Source organism: Apteryx rowi, unplaced genomic scaffold (assembly GCF_003343035.1).
Source record: "Apteryx rowi isolate R43461 unplaced genomic scaffold, aptRow1 scaffold_14, whole genome shotgun sequence".
NCBI classification, from domain to species: Eukaryota; Metazoa; Chordata; class Aves; order Apterygiformes; family Apterygidae; genus Apteryx; species Apteryx rowi.
Window position 1 is genome coordinate 2049679 of NW_020447641.1, and position 6000 is coordinate 2055678.

A 6000-nucleotide genomic window follows, 5' to 3' on the forward strand; every position below is an offset into this window, starting at 1 on the left:
ACTACATGGTGTGTGAAGGATTCTCAAAACAGAATCGAGGCAAATGTTTAGCCACAAAGCCAAATTCCATCCTCCTACCTGTGGAGTGCAGGACCTTATCCTATAAGAGTCAAACTAAGTAAAGCCCTACCTCTCCAAAGCCATTGGCTTATATTTCATGAGGCCAGAATCCCATTACATTATTTCACTGTGTATAAAGGGAGGAGATACAGTGATACATAGACTCAAAMGGTTTTACACAGTCAAATTTCACTTTTGTAGAATTTAGATGTCTAACATTCACAGGTTCACAAGACGCACACTACGTACTTATTCCTCAGTTTCCTAAGTTCTGCTCCTACACATGCCTTTGAGTACCATCATCTTCACTGTGCCGAAACTCTTAGTACATTTTTACTTCTTCCACCCATTTCAGATTTCCTAGCTAGGCATGCTTGCATCTAAATCTTTGAGGACCTTAATCCAGTTGTCACCTTCATCCCAAGGTCAGCACAAAGCACAACATTTAGATTATTTCAGGGTGAAAGTAAACTGTCACCAGAGGAGATGGTCTAGTCCTTCATGCTTTGTATGTAACAGTTAGACGCCTTGCCAGTTAGTGGAAAAACTGTATTCTAGACTGCCCTCTGCCATTCCCCACCCCTCCCGTTGAAGCTGGGACACCAGGCAAGGGATAAAGGATTCATGAGACCAAAACATACAGGCCAAAGGGAACAGGAGTGTATTCCAGTAAAAAGTGTGGTCCCCTACCAAAGAGAAATCCTGAATTTCCACCTCTCTGGACTGCTTCAAGAACTGTTCCCTTTCATTGTCATTCTGTTCAGCTTTTCCCTGAAGTCAATCCCTTTTGGGATATCACATAGTGAAGAGGGAGAGTTGAGTAAACTCAGATACCTCAACCAGACTGTCATTTCTACTCCAGGAGCTGGGTGCCTAACCTGAAGGCATGGCAAAGCCTAACTCCCTTTGTGGACCTGGATCTGAGTACAGTAACAGAAAGGTATAGAGCTATGAATGGTCATCCTTCAGAAAGACAAATCAATTTACATAATTGACAGAGGATCCAATGATTCTGTGCATAAACGATCATGAAGGAAACGAAAAATTCCCTTCCTTGTAGAGTGGGAGGTTGGGTGGGGGTTTTTTCCACAAAATGGAAGATCTACTAGGGGCTTGTGCTTTCACAGTGAATTTTGGCTCTTGAAAGCTTATGAAAACTTTCCAGCTTATGCTAGCATGACATCTTTCAGCAGGTTACACAAGATGGGAAAGGAACCTGCACCAGTTAATACTGACTCAGTGGGCATTTACTTGCATTGACTGAGACAGCTGCACATTGCTGATTTCCCCATCATGCTGAAGAGTCGCATCATTCATTGAACATCACTGTCTCTATTGAGCAGACTAGAGTGCCTCTATCTGAGGACCTAAGCCAGTTTTTACTTAATACTAACTAGGTGTCCAGGGTTTTCAGTAGCATTTCACAGTCTTTTCCATGCACAACATAGAATACTTGTTGCTTCAGGCCTCTGGTTAATGATGATAATTTTCTGCAATGACTATATTCAGGCAGAAGAGGTTTATAAATTCTCCCTGAAATCACAATCATTTCTTTGCATCAGCACTGTGATTTGCAATGTTGAGCCCAAATATCTGTAGTTGTTCCATTACTTCTCTTTGTGGACCATTGTGTGTGTGGATGTCAATACGCATCCAGTGTATGCTTTAGGCATGGAATTGAAGAGACTGAAGAGAGACAAATTTTTCCCTTTTTGCCTAGAAGTATCAAGGGAGTCTCCTGTCTACTGACATGTAGGAAGACTGGAAGCCCTGGGAAGTCTGGAGCCTTTATACTGAGAGCTGAACATACACAATTTATATTCATTTCTTAAAACATACTTCAAATAAATCCATTATTTTCTTTAAAATGAGACTTTTGATTTGAAACATAGTCTTCAAACCCTGAGTAGCTTAGGCACTCCCTGCCAAGTATATATAAATATAAGTATATAAAATTAAGAGCTTTTCTTCCACGTTCTATAGAAAAAAAGGACAAATTGCCTATCTTTTAGGTGAAGCAGCACAACTGACTGTACAAAGTGTTGCTAAGTATACAAAAAACTGGCAAGAGAAGAGAAAGAGAGAATTTTTCCCCCTCCATTTTCTAATCTTTTTCTGTGTTAATAATCTTACATGTTACTTATAACAGCAGAGCAGACATTTTCAAACAGCAGGGTAATCTTCAAATTAGCAGTGTCTCTTTAAGTTACCACTCAGATATCTCATATATGGCCTTGTCTTGCTCCGGGCAGCTCATGGAGCACACAGACTCTTCAAACACCCTGCGGGCCAGCAGCCCTGCTTCTGGCACTTGCTCGACTAGGTTCTAGGCAGCATAGCTCTGAGGGGAGAAACCTTTGTAACAGGAGCTGTGACATCTCAGCAATGCTAGCGAGGCAGTACTCACCCCCCCCAGCATTCAGAGGGTTTTTGTCACAGTCAGAAGAGGGAGAAGCTTTGAATGCCAGCAAGGGGGGTCAGTATATTATTGCTTTTAGGCTGTAATGCATATGTTAGCTCAATATATCTTCAGGGAGTGAAGATTCCAAAACATTGTTGGTTATCACTGCTCACAAAAGCCACTTTCCATCCAAAACAGGTAAGAAAACAAAGTACAGCTGTAGCTCTTATGACACTTATTTCTACAGTATGAGCATATTTGCTCAAGTATCTTTCCTCTAGGAAGACAGAGAACCATACCATTTTCTTTGTACTAAATGCTTTTGAAGACTTGCACCTGTCAAGTAAAAAGAAAGCGTAGAATTCATTAGCCTAACTTCAGAGCTCTGTACTACACACATTTATATCTTAGCATGTCAGGTAAATGGCCTTTTTAGGGAAAAGAGAAAAATGGGCACTTTTTGAACAAGCTGTATGATTAGCTATGAAACTGGAGAGTTGTCCTCTAATCAATTTAGAGAAATAAACACTATTAAAGAATATTAATTATCTAGATATAAGTCTCCATAGCATAGATTCCTAAATCTTGAGATGAATCTCCTCAAACTATCAAGTGCAGTATATGTGCTGAGTAAGCACATATTTCTTTAAACTGTAGCTGTTCTAAAATGTATCTAAATGTATAATCCTAAATTATAAATGTATCCTAAATGTATCCTGAGATATTAGTGATAAAACAGCTATGAGGTGGAATTAGAAACACACCAGTACCTGAAGCAAACAAGACCAATACCAGCATTATTACGGAATAAGAAACCTACAGGCAGCTATTAAGACATAGGTCTAAGAGTCCAGGGACCTGACTTGCATATCAGTTCTAATACAGACATTTCATAATAACTATAGGTAAATCATTCAGCCACTTTGTTTTGTTGTTTTTGCTGTAGATACACTGGATCCGGCATACCTTGGCTTAATTAGGTTGTTGCTCATAGTTCTGGGTACTAAGTTTGAACACAGTCAATTCAAAATAAGGACTTAAAAGTACTTCAAAAGCTGACTCTGCCTTTCACTGGCTTCCTAAAAGTCACTTCAATACTGTGATGCCTGTTTTTGAACTGTGTCTCTGTGCAATGAGAAAGACACTCGTAAAGAAAAAGAAGAGAATAGCCAGTGTCCGAGCAGTCACAGTCAGTCTGACATTCTTCCCCATCTTTTTGTAGGTCTGTTCACCGGGGAATCATTTTTTCATGGTTATGGGAAAGGTCCTTCCTATGTACTCAGGAACCTATGAAACTGATTATGTACTAAGCATAATCAAATACGCAAACTAAACAAAACAGGAAGAAATATTCTAGCAGTATACCTCTGCTTAATTGGTAACAGTCATCTTATAAAAAATTCAGACAGTGTCAGTTTAGTGTTTGTAAAGTGCTTTGTGATTCTTATAAGGAGGCACTACAGAAAAGCAATAAAGAGTTAATGGTTTAGAGATATACAGAGAACAGTACAAGACTATACAGCACCTCAACATAGAGAACACTAATGTTTGTAACATCAGTAGACTTTTTTTTTTTACTTAGGAAGCCTTAGGAGAGATGAGACACCTTCTCTCTGTTGCTAGTTCAGTTTTGAATGTATGGTGGGGGAATTGTAATTCAACATACTAAGCTATCTTGAATTTATGATAGAAAGCAAATCAGTGGGGACAACAGTACAGAAAGTGATATGCAACACCACTGTTCAGAGCTACCTAGGCTGTCTGTCTACAGCCTACACAGAGTCCCCTCACTGATGATCTAGGCACTGGATGATCTACATAAATCTGCTTCCACCCATTGCCTGTTGTACAGAGAAGAGGACTGAAGACATGCAAGGATGACATGTAAATTCATGAGGCATTCTGTATTTGGAGTAGTGTTGCTCAGGCACTTGATTTAGGACTCGAAGACCTGGATCTGCTGCTATTACTCTGCCTAGAGAGGTGGTGCAAGTCACACCGCTTCCCTTTGTTTCTCCAGCTGCACAATCACATCACAATAACTACATCCATGCTTTGAGGTCTCCCGGTAACAAGTGCTATATAGAAGTTCAGTACAGCTGAGGTAGAAGAACAAGTCCACAGACCAGACAATGACTGGAGACATTTAGATATTACATGTATGCCTGGTCCTGCATTTGGGTCTCACAGGACTTCGGGACAGTGATAAAAATGCAGAAGGGGGCAGTGAAAAGTTTAGTCGTTTTTCTTAAAATTCCACAGGGAAGTGAACGTTGCAGAGGAAAAGGCACTATGCAGGCACCTACCTCACTCCCACACTGGCTAGAGACAACTTATTTTGCTGAAGTGTTAGCAATGTCCAAAGCAACTTTTTATCTTTGAAAAGCAAAATCTGAACTTTTAGGTCATGGTAAAGGAGCAGCTGCTTTTCTGATTATTTTAGACTCAGTTAGTGCTATAAGAGCATCTGGTTTGTATTCTACATGGGGAAAAAATTGCATTCCTTTTTAAGCGAGTCTTGTGCTGGAGAAACTGAAGTGTAAGCCTGCAAAAACATAGTCAGTAGAGTCAGCATTGCTATCACTTAGCAAGTGCCAATCTCTTAAGAATTTTTATATTAGCCAGTCTAACTCTCTCTGTCAAAGAGAGTATGGCTGTTTATAGAAGTTGATGAGATATGTTATCCTTCATATCCTTCAGGTGTATGTTACTCTGCACCGTATACATACAAGGCGCTGAGCGTACTAACTTCCTTCTGGATAGTTTTTATTTCCTGCACAAGACTCAAATACACCACTGTAATAGAGGGCTAGTGGAACATACTCAAGGGCATGGGTACTGCAAGATAACTTTCTCTCTCAGCCTTCGAGCAGGCCAGTAGAGCCGCATTCCTCCCGTGGTGACAGTGCATGGTCTACACCGTCCCGGGTGCACTGGACTTTGCATGATGGCGAGGGGAGCCAGACTGGAAGCTGTCCTCGTGGCTGGAGACACAAACTTCCTCACAGGCTCAGGGCCACCCTCACCAGGCCGGGGAGCTGCACCTGAGGCACGTCTGGGCAGGGCACCCGTAGGTGCGGCAGTACGGCTCTCAGTGTGATGCACAGCAGCTGGTGACAGGGTCTTCAAGAAGTTGGAAATGCAAGCTCCCGAGAACATTCCTCTCCATCTGTCTGTCTGCCTGTCTGTCCCTCTCTCTCCCGCTAAGGTGCTCAACCAGACCCACCCCGGCTGGCCACGGCGCTAGGCGTGGCAGGATCTGCAGCGAGCCGAGAGCCACTGACCCAGCAACTCCGCGGACCGCCAAGGGCCCGGCGGGTGCCGGGGACCCCCCTCGCTCCGGGCACCGCCCCGCTCGAGCCCGTCCGAGCGGTGGACGGCCGGGGAAGCCGGGGAGAGGGGCGGCCAGGGGAGCAGCCCCGGGAGGGAAGGACGCGGCGGGGGCTCCCGCGGGGCAGGTGGGCGGGGGCCGCCTCTGCCCCGAGGAAACGGCGGCCCTGCGGGCTGCGCCCCTCCGCCTCGGCCCGCCCTGCCCCCGC